General features: G+C 47.0%; 1 long non-coding RNA gene across 1 annotated transcript; it reads right to left on the bottom strand.

The window, feature by feature from the left end:
- Positions 1 to 8,369: 8,369 nt before the first annotated feature.
- On the bottom strand, positions 8,370 to 15,946 carry LOC309816911. The gene is made up of 3 exons (XR_014296072.1): positions 15,798 to 15,946; positions 13,125 to 13,234; positions 8,370 to 8,439 (listed from the first exon to the last, which is right to left on the bottom strand). It is a non-coding gene; the product is annotated as an uncharacterized lncRNA (long non-coding RNA).
- Between the last annotated feature and the right edge of the window lie 304 nt (positions 15,947 to 16,250).

Genomic DNA, 16,250 nt, shown 5'->3' with positions numbered 1-16,250 from the left:
CGCGCCCGCCTGGGCTCTGCCTGGCCTCGCCCCGCCCACACCCGGGCCTACCACGCCCACTCCCCGCTTATCCCCGCCCGCCCTGGCCTGCCACGCCCGCGCCCGACCTCGCCATGCCCACTCCCATCCTCGCCTCGCCTCGCCTCGCCCCGCCCCGTCCCGCCCTGGCCACGCTGCCCCGGGTAGGGCACGTGTCGCGGTCCGGGCGCGCGCTCAGCCCTCCCGCGTCCGCCGCTCCAGCCCGCCGGTTCGCTGCCGGCACCCTCGCCCACTCGTCCAGCCCCCACCTGCCCTCACTCAGGCACCCACTCAGTCATTCATTCATTTATTCACACGCGCACCCTCTCGTCCGCCCACTCGTTCACCCGCTCATTCATTCACCCACTAGCTCATTCGCTCATTTACCCCACCTTGTCATCCAGTCGTTCGTTCACTTACCACCCTCTTGCTCACTGGCTCACTCACTCAGGTCTCCTGACTGTCGCCTGGAGGCCAGGCGGGCCCTGTGCTGGGTGCTGAGGATACAAAGATGCATTTGGTACCTTCCCCCGTCTGGCGGACAGACGGGCGACCCGAATGGATCCAGTGTCCTGACTTCCAAAACAAGGCTGTGGGAGCGCCGCACAAGAGGGTTCCCCCGGCCCTGCTGGGGTGAAGGGATCCCAGGATGAGTAGAGCCTGAGCTGAGGCTGGAGGAGTGAGGAATTCAGCAGAAGGAGGGAGTGGGTCCCCGCAGGCACGAAGGCCCTGAGGCATCACGCAGCTGCAGACGCTGTGGTCTTCCTGAGGCTAACAGTGGGAGCAGAAGCGGAAGCTGGAGCGATTGGTAGGGCTCCATTAGGGAGGGCCTGGTTTCAAAAGTAAGGACCTCGGGCCTCCTAAAACTGGGACACCTATAAACACCCAGGGAGTTGGTAACAGCGATCAAGAGCCCAGGGTCCCTGTCAGGGTCCTAGGAAGGGCCCCAGTCTCCCCAGGGGGTTAGTTCTCCTTGCTATAGCTACCGGACCTCTTTGTGGGCTGGCACCAACAACAATCCTCTGCCGCAGCACAACTGAGGAAGCGGTTTACCTCTGCCACAGGTGGGCATACAGCAGCTTTCCCAAGCCACAGTGGGATGCTGTTTCCTCCTGCCACCATGGGCTTCCTTTAGGCTGTTTTTGCATCGAATGCTGTGCTCGGCACTTTCTCCCCTCCCAAGACTGGGGCACACACATTCCCCCACCCTCCCACCCCCGCCTCCCTCTAACTTCCTGGCATTTTATTTTTTATTTTTTATTTTTGCGGTACGCGGGCCTCTCACTGTTGTGGCCTCTCCCGTTGCGGAGCACAGCCTCCGGACGCGCAGGCTCAGCGGCCATGGCTCACGGGCCCAGCCGCTCCGCGGCACGTGGGATCCTCCCGGACCGGGGCACGAACCCGTGTCCCCTGCATCGGCAGGCGGACTCTCAACCACTGCGCCACCAGGGAAGCCCTCCTGGCATTATTTGATACATATCTCTGTCCCCTGCTAGACTATAAGATCTTTGTTAAATGTTTAAACATTCACTGCACCTTGAAAACTGTGAAGCATTAAACAAGTATAAAGTCAGATATTACTCAAGAAAAACAGCACAGGAAATTTATTATTTTACTTTAACACCCCTGACATATGGTCACACAGCCTCCAGTTCAGTGGTCCTGCATCTTGGGGGCACTCATCACCTGGGGAGCATTCAAATATACTCTGCCTGAAGCCCACCCCCAGGAGTTCTGATTTAATTGGTCTCAGGTATGGCCCGGACTCTGGATTTTTTTTTTTTAAAGTTCCCTGGACGAGGCTAAGGTGCAGCCCAGGTGGAAGACCACTGCTCTAAGTTGAAAGTTTGTTTTATTCTCACAAACATTTCCTGAGCATTTGCTAGGTATGGAATTTTTTACAGCATGAGAGAGGAGAGTGAGGGACGCCCCACAGGGATAACCAGGAGACACCCCCACCCTCCAAAGTTCCTGCTGGAGTTGAATGGAGGAGCAGAACACAGCAGGATTCTCACACCACACAGAGTGCAGTGGGTGTTGGGGCTGGAAACGTGGGTGCTGTGGAAGGAAAAATGAACCACTGGTTCCAACGTGACTGGTTGTGAATGCCTCCAGAAGAGGGAGTTCAGTCCTTACGAGCTGTGGGCTACACTGCCAGATATCCCTAATGGTGAGAGAGTGCTTGGGAAGTGTGCACTGAAATATGCCTGCCTGTAACTTCTTTAGATCCTCGCCAAAGAAGCCTAATCCTTATACTATTTCTGTTTCATTCAGGAAATGGTAAATAGAAAACGGAATTTCTGATTTTTAAAATAAATTTATTTATTCATTTATTTATTTATGGCTGCGTTGGGTCTTCGTTGCTGTGCATGGGCTTTCTCTAGTTGCGGCGAGCGGGGGATACTCTTCGTTGGGGTGCGCAGGCTTCTCATTGCGGTGGCTTCTCTTGTTGCGGAGCACGGGCTCTAGGCACGTGGGCTTCGGTAGTTGTGGCTCGCGGGCTCTAGAGCGCAGGCTCAGTAGTTGTGGCACATGGGCTTAGTTGCTCCGTGGCATGTGGGATCCTCCTGGACCAGGGCTGGAACCCATGTTCCCTGCATTGGCAGGCGGATTCTTAACCACTGCGCCACCAGGGAAGCCAGGAATCTCTGATTTTTAAAACCCTTTGATTAGTGGCAAGAATCCAATTACATTCAGACTGCTAATGTTTTTGCCGTCACTTTTATTGCTTTCCATTCAGGAAAATGAGAACTCTGTGAGCAAACGGAGGGAGCTCGGAATGCAGAGCGCCGAAGTGGGGGCTCAGCACACAGTGGGTCCTGCAGAAAGGGGCCACCATCAGGTATCCTACAAAAATGCAAGCACTTCCAAGTCCTACCAAGGACCCTTCAAAAGAGCCACTAAATGCTGTGAGGAGTATATCCTAGAAGTAGTAACAGTCGTTCACGTTAGTCAGGATAGGCTCGGTCGTGCTGCAGGAACAACCTCAGATCTCAGAGGCCTGAAACAACGAAGGTTTACGTTCATCCTCGTCAGCCCGAAACCCAGGACAAGGGGGCAGCCACCATCTGGAATTTCTGCCATCCTGACAAAGGGAAAGTACTCTGGAGCATTTAACTGCTCTGGCCCAGAAGTGACACACAACGCTTCTACTCAAAATTCATTGGCCAGAACTTGTGTCATGGCTCTACCGAGCCACAAGTGGGACACTACCATGTCCCTGGAAGACAGAAAGCCAGGAATGTCTGATAAACAGCACTGAACACTAAGCACACTAAGCACACTAACATCTACTGAATGTGCCTGCTATGTACTGAGCACTCCTATACGTGCTTTTTCTTTAGAAACTCATCAACTCCTCATGATAAATCTAGGAGATAGTAGTATGATTATCTCCAGTTCAGCCAGAGAACTTCAACACACTAAGACCCCAGAGCTAGCTGATAGAAGATCTGGGATTCAAATCCACGCTGTCTGGTACCAGAGACCATCCTCATAGCCCCTGTGGCATTTCCCCTGTGCTATAAAGCTAGCAATTTATCTTCAAAGTTCTTAATCAGGAAATTCTGGTCCACCCATAACCTCTTTCTTTCTTTCTTTCTTATTTATTTGTTTGTTTATTTATTTATGTCTGCGCTGGGTCTTTGTCACTGCGCGCGGGGGCTTTCTCTAGCTGTGGTGAGCGGGGGCTACTCTTCATTGCTGTGCGCAGGCTTCTCATCGCTGTGGCTTCTCTTGTTGCAGAGCATGGGCTCCAGGCGTGCGGGCTTCAGTAGTTGTGGCGTGTACGCTTCAGTAGTTATGGCTCACGGGCTCTAGAGTGCAGGCTCAGTAGTTGTGGCACATGGGCTTAGCTGCTCCACTGCATGTGGGATCTTCCTGGACCAGGGCTCGAACCTGTGTCCCCTGCATTGGCAGGCGCATTCTTAACCACTGTGCCACCAGGGAAGTCCCCACCCGTAACCTCTTGTTTTAGGAGGCTTGGTAGGGAAGCTGCTTATGGCTCTGTAAATCATATTGTGGGGAAGGGGAAGGACTCTAAAAGCAGAAGAAAAATATAATAATTTCATTCATAATATCAAGGGACTTCCCTGGTGGTCCAGTGGTTAAGACTCCACACTTCCATTACAGGGGGCACGGGTTCAATCCCTGGTGGGAGAACTGAGATCCCACACGCCATGGCCAATAAATAAATAAATTAATTAATTAATAATATCAACAGTCCCAAACTTTATTTTGGTTTTTGGCCACGCCACACGGCATGCGGGATCTTAGTTGCCTGACCAGGGGTCGAACCCGTGCCCTCCACAGTGGAAGCACGGAGTCCCAACCACTGGACCACCAGGGAAGTCCCCCAAACATTTTTTTACCACTTACTATGTTACAGGCAGTGTGCTAATTGCTGAACCAGTATCATCTCATTTAATACTGTGAAGATCATGATATCAAATCCTCCTGTGACACTATGAGTTACCTTCTCAGGCAGTACCTCTCAAATATCCATTCTAAAATTCCTACCTGGAGTAAAGGGATTTGCTCACACCCTCCATGAGCCCCAGGAAGCTTTAAATATCTCAAACATGTTGGCTGTCCGAATTAGACTTTGGACAAGCTACCTGACTTCCTTCAGCTTCAGTTGCTCACATGTAAAGTGGATATATCAATATTACTTGCTCCAAAAAGCTGTCCCTCAAAGGTAAAGTTTTAAATCAGAGACTTCTTATGATGGTCTGAACTGACGCAGAAGTATATTCACCCTCTTCACCAAACATACAGAAATGCTAGGTAACATTTTACCCCCAGAACTGTTTTTAATACATAGTTGGAGTCAAAAGCAAGAAAAGGTGCCAGATATAGGGGGAACTTTAAGTTACAAGGATGAACAAAAGCTGAAGCAAACAACTCACAGGGCTTTCAGAAATAATAAAGGTCTTAGGAACTTGGGTTAAAGCAATAGGAGAGGAAGGCTTAGGTCCCAGCAAGGCTGGGAATGGACCTGAACTTCCTAGATAAAATCAGGATTAACGAAGGGATAACCTACCAGTCTTTAGAAGCAGCATGGAATCTGGCTGTCCACAGTGGACCAAGAGTGGAAAAAGAATAACCCTTGAGGAAATCCCACTCCAAGACATTTACCCAAGAGAAATAAAAGCATATGTCCACCAAAAAAGGCTCATTCCTAGAAGCCACATGCAAATAGCTGAAAACTGGAAATAACCCAAATGTCTATTAACAACAGACTGGATGAACATATTGCTATAGTCAAATAATAGATTGCAACACTGCAATGAAAAGTACAAAACACTGAAACGGGTGGTGGGAAGTGGGGCATTGCTATAACAAATACTCAAAAATGTGGAATTGGCTTTGGAATTAGGTAAAGACTGGAAGAATTTTGAGAAGTGTCATAGAAGATGCCTTGATTGCCTTAAATAGACTGTTTCTAGGCATATGGATATTAACTGTGGTATAGAAAACCTACATCATAGTAGACGGTGGTACCTCAATTGTCATAAACAGACTGTTGGTAGCAACATAGACATTAAAGTCACCTCTGGGGCTTCCCTGGTGGCGCAGTGGTTGAGAGTCCGCCTGCCGATGCAGGGGACACGGGTTCGTGCCCCATTCTGGGAAGATCCCACATGCCGTGGAGTGGCTGGGCCCGTGAGCCATGGCCGCTGAGCCTGCGCGTCCGGAGCCTGTGCTCCGCAATGGGAGAGGTCACAGCAGTGAGAGGCCCAAGTACCGCAAAAAAAAAAAAAAAAAAAAAAAATAGTCACCTCTGCAGAGGGCTCAGAAGGAAATGAGGAACATGTTGTTGGAAACTGTATGAAAAAGGGATCTTGTTATATAGTGACAGAAAGCTTAGCTAGATTGTATCCTACAGTTATATGAAAAAGAACCTATTTAGATTGCAAAAGATGGTAAAATTAGGAGACTCACTGTCAGGAAAGCGTGCTTTGGAGAGAAAGCCAAATGTTGTGGCTGAACGACATTTTTCTGGTGCCTAGAGAGGAACAAAAGGTCACAACATTTGGTGACAGAGGGCTCTTTGAAGAGATTAGGTGTGTGCCATCTCTGCAGAAGCAAAAAACAGAGATGGAATTATTCAGGAAAGACCTGTGGATGAGACCTGTGAATGACGTACATGGGAGATCCATAGGTTTTTGAGCATGTTATATCAGGAGAAACACTGCCAGCTTGGACTGACAGGGACAGAGAAAGATGAAATGAAAGAAAGCTGTCTGACCCTCAAAATTCTATAGACAGGAAACAACCTCATAATACTACTCAGCTGCAAGCGTGTGCTACCCTGGATGAAAAAGGAAGAATATTCAGGGTGGAGCTGTGGGCTCAGAGGGCAGAACATTAAGCCACAGAGGATAATTCCTTGAAACCTAACTGAGGGAATTCCCTGGCGGTCCAGTGGTCAGGACTCTGCTTTCACTGCCGAGGGCCGGGTTCGATCCCTGATCCGGGAACTAACATCCCACAAGTTGTGCGGCCAAAAAAAAAAAATTAAAAAATATTAAAAAAGAATAAAAGAAACCTAATTGAGTTTGCTCCATTAGATTTCAAAATTGCTTGAGACTGCAATTTCTTTTTCCTTCCATTTTCTCCCTTTTTGAATGGGAATGTCTATAACCGTTACCCCATACCTATCTCACTATTGTATTTTGGGATTAGATCATTTATTTTCTAAGTGTACAGATGAAGAGGAATTTTGCCTCAGGATGAATCATACATAGAGTCAAACCCATACTTGATTTACATTATTCGGATGATGAGATTTTTGACTTGTGAGCTAATGAGATTCAGATGAGATTTTGGACTTTGAGTTGATGCTATAAAGGGTTGAGATTTTGGGGGATGTTGGGATGGGATGAATGTATTTTGCATATTGGATGGATGTGAATCTTTGTGGGGGCAGAGGACGGACTGTGATAGATGGAATAATGCCCCCTCAAAGAGGTTCTAATCCCAGAACCTGCGGATATGTTACCTTACATGGAAAAAGGGACTTTGCAGATGTCTACAGTTAAGAATCTTGAGATGGGAAGGGTGCCCTGAATGATCTGGGCGGGTTCAATGTAATTACAAGGGTGCTGCACAAAAGGAATTGTCAAAGACTGTCAAAGTTAGGGAGAAGGCCATGTGATGTTGAAAGTAGAAAGTGAAGTAATGCATTCATCAGCCAAGGAATGCCAGTAGCCTCTACAAGCTGGAAGAGGCAAGGAATGGATTCTCCACTGGAGCCTCCAAAAGGAACCTGTCCCACCAACACCTAGATTTTAACCCTGTTCAGTCTCATTTCAGACTTGTTACCTTCAGATCTGCAGGCAGTACATTTTTGTTGTTACAAGACATTAAATTCATGGCACTTAATGCCATTGAACTACTGTACACCTAAAAAATGGTTACTGGGACTTCCCATGTGGTGCAGTGGATAAGAATCCGCCTGCCAATACAGGGGACATGGGTTTAAGCCCTGGTCCAGGAAGATCCCACATGCCGCAGAGCAACTAAGCCCATGCGCCACAACTACTGAGCCTGTGCTCTACAGCCCGCGAGCCACAACTACTGAGTCCATGTGCCACAACTACTGAAGCCCGCAGGCCTAGAGCCCGTGCTCCACAACAAGAGAAACCACCGCAATGAGAAGCCTGCGCACTGCAACAAAGAGTAGTCCCTGCTCGCCGCAACTGGAGAAAGCCCGTGCAGAGCAATGAAGACCCAACACAGCCAAAAGTAAATAAAATTAAATCTTAGGGCTTCCCTGGTGGCACAGTGGTTGAGAGTCCACCTGCCGATGCAGGGGACACGGGTTTGTGCCTCGGTCCGGGAAGATCCCACATGCCGCGGAGCAGCTGGGCCCGTGAGCCATGGCCGCTGAGCCTGCACGTCCGGAGCCTGTACTCCGCAACAGGAGAAGCTACAACAGTGAGAGGCCCGCGTACCGCAAAAAAAAAAAAAAAAAAAAACCTTCCTCACAAAGAAAACTCCTGGTCCAGATGGCTTCTCTAGTGAATTCTATTGAACTTCTAAAGGAAAAAATAATAGCAATCAAATGCAAGCAAAGCATATGCCAGGAATGTAATGTTGGTTTAATTATTTGAAAAATCAATGTAACTCACCATATTAACAAAAGAACCATATGATCATCTCATATGCTGAAAATATAAATTGCAGAAAAAGATAAATAATGCAGAAAATTTTTGACAAAATTTAATACCCATTCATGATTATAACTCTGCAAACTAGGATGATAAGGAAACTTCTTCAGCCTGATAAACAGCATCGCTGAAAGTCTAATGCTGACTTCATACATAAAGTGAGAGACTGAACATTCTCCCCCGAGGATTAGCAGTAACACAAGATGTCCACTCTCTCTTCTACTCAACGCTGACTGGAAGTCCCAGCCTGTGAAGGAGGCAGGGAAAAAAAGGCATAAAGATTGGAAAGGAAGGCGCATATGGAAATACATAAAAAATGCTAAGAAAACCCAACTAGAACTAGAATAAGTGAATTTACCATAGTTGCAGGATACAACACCAATACACATATATCAATTGGATTTCTAGACAGTAGCAACAAACAAACGGAAAATTTAAAAACAAAACCATTTCCCCAGTTCATCTAAACTCATTGAATAGAGAAAAACAAGAGCAAACCCTGGGGTTTCCCTGGTGGCGCAGCGGTTGAGAATCTGCCTGCCAATGCAAGGGACGTGGGTTCGAGCCCTGGTCTGGGAGGATCCCACATGCCGCGGACCGACTGGGCCTGTGAGCCACAACTACTGAGGCTGCGCGTCTGGAGCCTGCGCTCCGCAACAAGAGAGGCCGCGATAGTGACAGGCCCGCGCATCGCAATGAAGAGTGGCCCCAGCTTGCCACAACTGGAGAAAGCCTTCGCACAGAAACAAAGACCCAACACAGCCAAAAATAAATAAATTAATAAATTCTTACCCCCAACATCTTCTAAATAAATAAATAAATACTCAGTCTCTAAGTATCATTTAAAAAAAAAAAAAAGAGTGAACCCTAAGGCAAACCACTGACTTTGAGTGATTATGATGTGTCAATGTAGGTTCATTCTTGGTAATACATGCACCACTCTGGTGAGCGATGATACAACCGGGGAAGCAATGCATATGTAGGGGGAGGGGGTATGTGGGGAATTCTCTGTACCTCCCTCTCAATTTTGCTGTGAACCTTAAACTTCCCTTAAAAAACAGTCTTAAAAAAAAAACTATTTCTCCAAACTCTTTCTGTAAAAGTCTGATATCAAAATAAGACAAAGACATTAAAAGAAAAATACCTTAATACCAAAATCAGACAAGTACATCCCAAGAAAACTACACATAATATTCTTCATGAACACAGACGCAGAAAACCTTAACAAAATACAAGCAAATCCAATCCAGTAATACATAAAAAGTATTGTGACCAAGTGAAATGCAAGTTTGGTTTAACATTTTAAATCAGTCCAGGTAATTCACCACATGTATTTGTTTCCTGGGGCTGCCCTAACAATCCGTGTGGCTTTCAACAACAGAAATATTTTGCCTCACAGGTCTGGAGGCTTGAAGTCTGAAATCACGCTGTTGGTGGCCAGGGTCCCTCTGGAACTTGTGAGAGGAGAAGACTTCCTTGCCTTTTCCAGCTTCTGGTGTTTGCCGACAGTCCCTGGTGTTCCTCAGCTTGTAGACACATCCCATGGCTGTCTTCTCCCCGGGTGTCTGTCTTCACAAGGCATTTTCTTTTTCTTATAGTGACATCAGTCACGTTGGAGTAGGGCCCACCCTCATGACCTCATCTTCACTTGATCACTTCTGCAAAGACCCTATTTCCAAACAAGGTCACATTCCTAGGTACTGAGGGTTAGGACTTCAACATGTCTTTTTTGGGAACACAGTTCAACTGGTAACACCACACTCATAGAGCAAAGGAGAAAACCCATATGACCATTTCAATAATATTCACAAAAAACATTTGAAAAACTTCAGCATCCATTCATTATAAAACTCTTGGCAAACTAGCAATTGAAGGGAACTTCCTCAACCTCATAAAGGTATCTTCAAAAAACCAAGAGCTAGCCATCTGGGGCAGGATGATAAAATACTGAATGTTTTCAATATTTGGATTGAAATATTAAATGCTTGGGAAGAAGACCAACATGCACACTCCCACTGTTCATATTCAACACTGTGCTGGAGGTCTAGCCAGTGCACAGTGAAGTGAGAAACAGGAAAAAATGCATACAGATAGGAAAGAATCTGTTCATTAAAAATATGGTAATGTACATAGTAAATTCTCTAGAATCCAGAAAGGTTACTAGAGCTAGTAACTGAATTAGCAAGGTTCCAAGATACAACATCAAATATAAATATCTATTGTATTTCTATACGCTAGCAATGTACAACTAGAAAATAAACTTTTAAAAAATACCACTAAGGGCTTCCCTGGTGGCGCAGTGGTTGAGAGTCCGCCTGCCGATGCAGGGGACACGGGTTCGTGCCCCGGTCCGGGAAGACCCCACATGCCGCGGAGCAGCTGGGCCCGTAAGCCGTGGCCGCTGAGCCTGTGCGTCCGGAGCCTGTGCTCCGCAACGGGAGAGGCCACAACGGTGAGAGGCCAGCGTACCGCAAAAAAAATTAATAAATAAAATAAAATAATAAAATAAAATAAATAAAAATACCACTAATATACAAAATGGAAATATATAGGGATAAATTTTTAAAGATATGGGCAAAACCTCAAAGATGAAAATTATAAAACATTGCTGAGGGTAACTAAAGAAAACCTAAATACTTACATTGACATATTGTTAGGATGTCAATTCTTCCCAAATTGATCTATAGCCTCAATGGAGTTCCAATCATAATCCTAGTATGCTTTGTTCATAGAAATGTATATGCTAATTATCAAATGTATATGGAAAAGCAAAGTATCTAAGATAATCAACACAATTTTTAAAAAGAAGAACAAAGTTGGAGGACTCCCACTGACTGATTTCAGGGTTTCTATAAAGCTACAGTAATCAAAGTAATGTGATACCGTCATAAGGAAATGCAAATAGATCAATGGAACAGCACAGAGAGCCCAGAACTTAACCCACTAGTATACGGTCAATTGATTTTCTTTGTTTTTATTATTATTTATTTATTTGGTTGCACTGGGTCTTAGTCATGGTGGGCAGGCTCCTTAGTTGTGGCACGTGGGGTGATAGAAATGTTCTATCTCAATAAGGGTGTCAGTTACACTGATGTATGCATTTGTCAAAATCCTTTGATCTCTAATACATAAGCTATATATGTAGGCTTTATGTAAACTACACCTCAATAAAAATTATTAACAAACTGCTACCCCCAAATCTCCTATATATGTGGAAATGTAAAATAATATATATGGGCTTCCCTGGTGGCACAGTGGTTGAGAGTCCGCCTGCCGATGCAGGGGACGCAGGTTTGTGCCCCAGTCCGGGAAGATCCCACGTGCCGCGGAGCGGCTGGGCCCGTGAGCCATGGCTGCTGAGCCTGCGCGTCCGGGGCCTGTGTTCCGCAACGGGAGAGGCCACAGCAGTGAGAGGCCCGCGTACCGCAAAAATAAATAAATAAATAAATAAATAAAATAATATATATATGCAGAAATGTAAAAATATTCATAATGAAATAGAGATTATTTGGAATTGACAATGAAAGCAACTACTTATCTTAGAAGTAAACAAGGCAATCAATGTTTAAAGGGAAATGTATCATCTTAAATGCACAGGTGAGAAAACATGAAAGACTGAAAGTTAATTAGCTAAGGAGTCACCTCTAGGTGTTAGAACAGAGTAAACCCCTTTATTACTTAAAAAAAAGGCAGTAAGAATTTACATCTGCTTCTACTAGGTACCTAGGCAAGCTACCAGTCTGAGACCACTTTGCTTCTGAAGCTTAAGGCTGTGGGCCCCCCAAGCTGGGCTACATATCCGTGAAAGGCAGGGTTACTGCTGGTGTCCCAGGTAAGCCTCCCACATCCCAGCACTATTCTGTGTCGAGTTAACCTTCCTTATAACCCCCTGCTGTGGCTGGGACAGGCAAATGTAACTTTGCTGCCTCTTACCCTGAGGACATAGCCTTTGGGTCCAGGTTTTTTGTTTTTTTTTTTTTCGGTACGCGGGCCTCTCACCGCTGTGGCCTCTCCCGTTGCGGAGCACAGGCTCCGGACGCGCAGGCTCAGCGGCCATGGCTCACGGGCCCAGCCGCTCCGCGGCATGTGGGATCTTCCCGGACCGGGGCACAAACCCGTGTCCCCTGTATCGGCAGGCGGACTCTCAACCACTGCGCCACCAGGGAAGTTTTTTTTTTTTTTTGGGGGGGGGGTCCAGTTTTAAGGGACAATGGCTTCCTATTATATTCCCAACTTTGTACAGACCCTGGTCTTTACCTTCTTCCATGTATTATGAGGCCATCAGCTGAGCTCCAGTTCACCCAGGTTGGCAAATGCCTCTAGCGCTCTTCTTACTTGCCCTCAGATTTTAATTCCTTATTTATAGTGATGATAACTCTTTTATTTGCAGCAAATCTTTACTATCTTGTCAGCTCTTCAGTGATTTACTCAGATAGTGTTCACTTTTTTAACATTTTTTATTTCTTTAACGTATCTATTTTATTTATTTTTGGCTGCATTGGGTCTTCATTGCTACGCGTGGGCTTTCTCTAGTTGTGGTGAGCGTGGGCTACTCTTCGTTGCAGTGCGCGGCCTTCTCACTGCGGTGGCTTCTCTTGTTGCGGAGCACGGGCTCCAGGCGCGCGGGCTTCAGTAGTTGTGGCATGCAGATTCAGTAGTTGTGGCGCACGGGCTTAGTTGCTCCACGGCATGTGGGATCTTCCCGGACCAGGGCTCGAACCCATGTCACCTGCTTTGGCAGGCAGATTCTCAACCACTGCGCCACCGGGGAAGCCCAGATAGTGCTTTCATTTTATCCAGGATTTTAGTTGTTTTCAGTGGAAGACCTGAACCCAATCACGCATCTGGCCATATTCTCAAACCAGGGAGGCAGTCAGAAAAGCACAAGTACAAAGAAAAATATAGATAATTTTAAGTGCCAGCACGACAAACCTGCATGATAAAAGACGCCATGAGGGAATTCCCTGGCGGTCCAGTGATTAGGACTCAGCGCTTTCACTGCCGAGGGCACGGGTTCAATCTCTGATCAGGGAGCTAAGATCCTGCAAGCCACGCAGCGTGGACCAAAAAAAAAAAAGACACCAAAAACAAGGTGAACAGATACAGCCCAGCCCAGAAGAATATACATACTTTAACATAGGTAATAGGTTTAAAGATTATAATTCAGAATTTATAAAGAACTCATCCACTTCAACATGGAAAAGACAAACCACCCCAAAGAGGCCAAGGAGACTCACTGAAGAGGAAATATGAGTGGCCAATAAACATATAAAAGATGTCCAACCTTACTGTTGACTGGGTGTGCTAGACATTTGTCATTTTGTGACCATACCGCACCTGCGCCTTCCTCCCCACGTTTGCGGAATCCCCTCCTGTGAGACTGTTCTCCTACCACGTGCGGGTAAACTGCCGGACACTGAGCCCCAGCTGCACCCAGCCGCGCTGACGTGACGTGGGGCTCTGCAGCCGAGCGGCCTGCACGATGGTGGTCGCCCACTGCAGCCGCCGCACCTGCCTCACACAGCGAGGGGGGCGGAGGCCGGGGGCTTCCACCAGCACCCAGGGGCGCTGCCATTGCTGCTGGGGTGCCAGCTCTGCCATCTGGGACCCTGTGTTGTCTCCATTCTGTCGTCACTGCCAGCTCTTGGCCTGATCTGCACACTTCTGTCTGCTCAGCTTTGAGCCTGGTTTCCCAGCCCTCCTGGAGCTTTTAGCTGCTTTTAATAATGAACTTTTCTGCTTAAATCGGAAATCTACTTATATCAGGGAAATGCAACTTCAAACAACGGTGAGACAGATACTCCTTCATGCCCAGGAGATGGAAAGACACAGAAATACCCCTACTCTGCTGGAGGGGGTGCGAACTGAGGTAGATGCTTTGGAGGACAATTTGTTAATGTCTAATAAGTTGGAATGCAGACACCTTGTGACCCCGAGATTCCTCTGCTGGTCATATCCTCTGAACTATCGCTGGGGGTGACAAATGCAAGTCCCTTCATGGCACCATATATAACGCGCGCACACACACACACACACACACACACACACACAAAACCCTACTTTGATATCCACGTGGAATGAATAATAAATTGCAGTATATTCATATAGCACAGTATGTACCAAGATGGATAGATCTTGAAAACATCATTTTGGGTGAAAAAGGGCGTTGCAGAAGGATATGCATAGTATACCACTGGTGTACATTTAAAGACATTAACACACAAACAGAAAAGAGGATGGGTAAAACAGGAAATCTGAATAAAATAGGTGAACTGTACCAATGTCTACATCCTGGCTGTGATATTATACTACAGTTTTGCATCATTAGGAGAAACTGGGAAAAGTGTTTTAGTTCTTACAACTGCATGTGAATCTACAATTAAATCAATAACAATTTCATGAAAAGATACCAAACAATGTATGTATTACTTATAGATTTGTGGTGGCTTCTCCTGGGGTGGGGAGCGGGGAGAAGATGAAATTTAGGAGAGACAGAAAGGGGACTTCAAATTTTTTTTTTTCCTTAGAAAGAAAAATATTTTTTTAAAGATAAATCAATTTATTTTTTATTATTTGTTTTTTGACCACACCAGGCGGCATGTGGGATTTTAGCTCCCCGACCAGGGATCGAACTTGCGCCCCCTGCACTGGTGGTTTTAACCACTGGACCGCCAGGGAAGTCCCAGAAAGAAAACTCCTGAGGCAAATATGGCAAAATGTTAACATTTAAAAATCTGGATGTAGGTGAATGGGTGTTTATATACTACTCTGTACTTCTCTTTGAGTTAAAAAATGCTGAAAAGATTAAATGAGACACTGTTTATAAAGCATTTAAGGCAGTGCCTGGCTTGTAGTAGGCACTCCTGATAATTACTGATTCCGCGAGTCGAGGAGGGGAGATTTGTCATAGCTCCAGAGAAGTACCGTTCTCTCAGCTCATCCCCCAGTTCTTGCCTCCTGCTCAGGGTTACGGCAGCACAAACTCCACTTTCCAATTCTTAACGCCCTCTTCTCAAAGGACCCCAGTGAAAGAATCCACCTCAAAAAAAGGGAGATGGCCCAACACAGTTTAGTGGAGCACGGCCTCTGAGGCCAGGAGGCTGGCTGGACCGCCTCCACCCCGGTGGGGATACCAGCATCCCTGCCTCGGGGGTTGTCCTGGGGACTAAGTGGGCACTTACTACAGTGCCTGGCAGCTGGGCTCAGTTACCGCAGGACCGGCCAGGACCAAGGCAGACACGCTGCCCGCTCCAAGACCCCACGATCTTGTTTCAAAGTCAGGGTTCCTGACCTAGTTCACAGCTAGGAAGCAGCTCAGAGAAGATGGATAACTCGCCCAAGGTCTCGTGGAGCTGAACACGGGGACTCTGACTCCTGACTGCGCCCCCATTGGAAGACTAGCCTTGGTGAAGACGGAGGTGGGCTCTGTCAAGAGGGAAGGGGGAGAGGTTTGGGGGATCTGGGCCATATGTGACCCTTCGACTCCATCTTTCAGCCCCGTTCAGATACAATACCCTGGAGAAACGACTGCGAGACTCACCTGAGAGAAAAGTGCTTCCTGGGCTTCCCACGAGGTTAGCAACTGAAAAAGGAAACCCCCATTACCTGGACCGAAAAGGGTGGGCCGAGAGCGCCACCTGCAGGCGACTCGTCTCTCCGCCGACTCAAGTTCTTCCCGCGATACCGACAAATCCCCCCCGTCCAGCGGGAGCATCAATCTCCCCACGCCTCCCCACGCAGGGCGCACTTCTGGCTTCCCAGATCTCAGCTCAGACGTGTCCTCTTCAGAGAGCCCTCCGTCTGGGGCCGCCTTCATTCTGCCCCTCCAGCTTCTGTAACAATAAATGCCCTTTATCCCCCACAGCCACGCGACCACTACCCATCTGTCCACTGTCCGTCTCCCCAGCCAGAGTGGCAGCTCCGTGCAGGGAGGGACCTTAACTCAGCAACTCGGGCAGGCCTGCCTCTCGATGAATACTTACTGAATTCACTGCATACAATGTGGTATATATTTTTCCAGTGCCTATACTAATGCTTACTTGATATTTGAAAAAACAA

Source organism: Mesoplodon mirus (genome assembly GCF_964341445.2).
Source record: "Mesoplodon mirus genome assembly, chromosome: 15".
NCBI lineage: Eukaryota > Metazoa > Chordata > Mammalia > Artiodactyla > Ziphiidae > Mesoplodon > Mesoplodon mirus.
The sequence above is the reverse complement of the archived record's forward strand: the minus strand, read 5'-3'. Positions and strand labels throughout refer to the sequence as shown.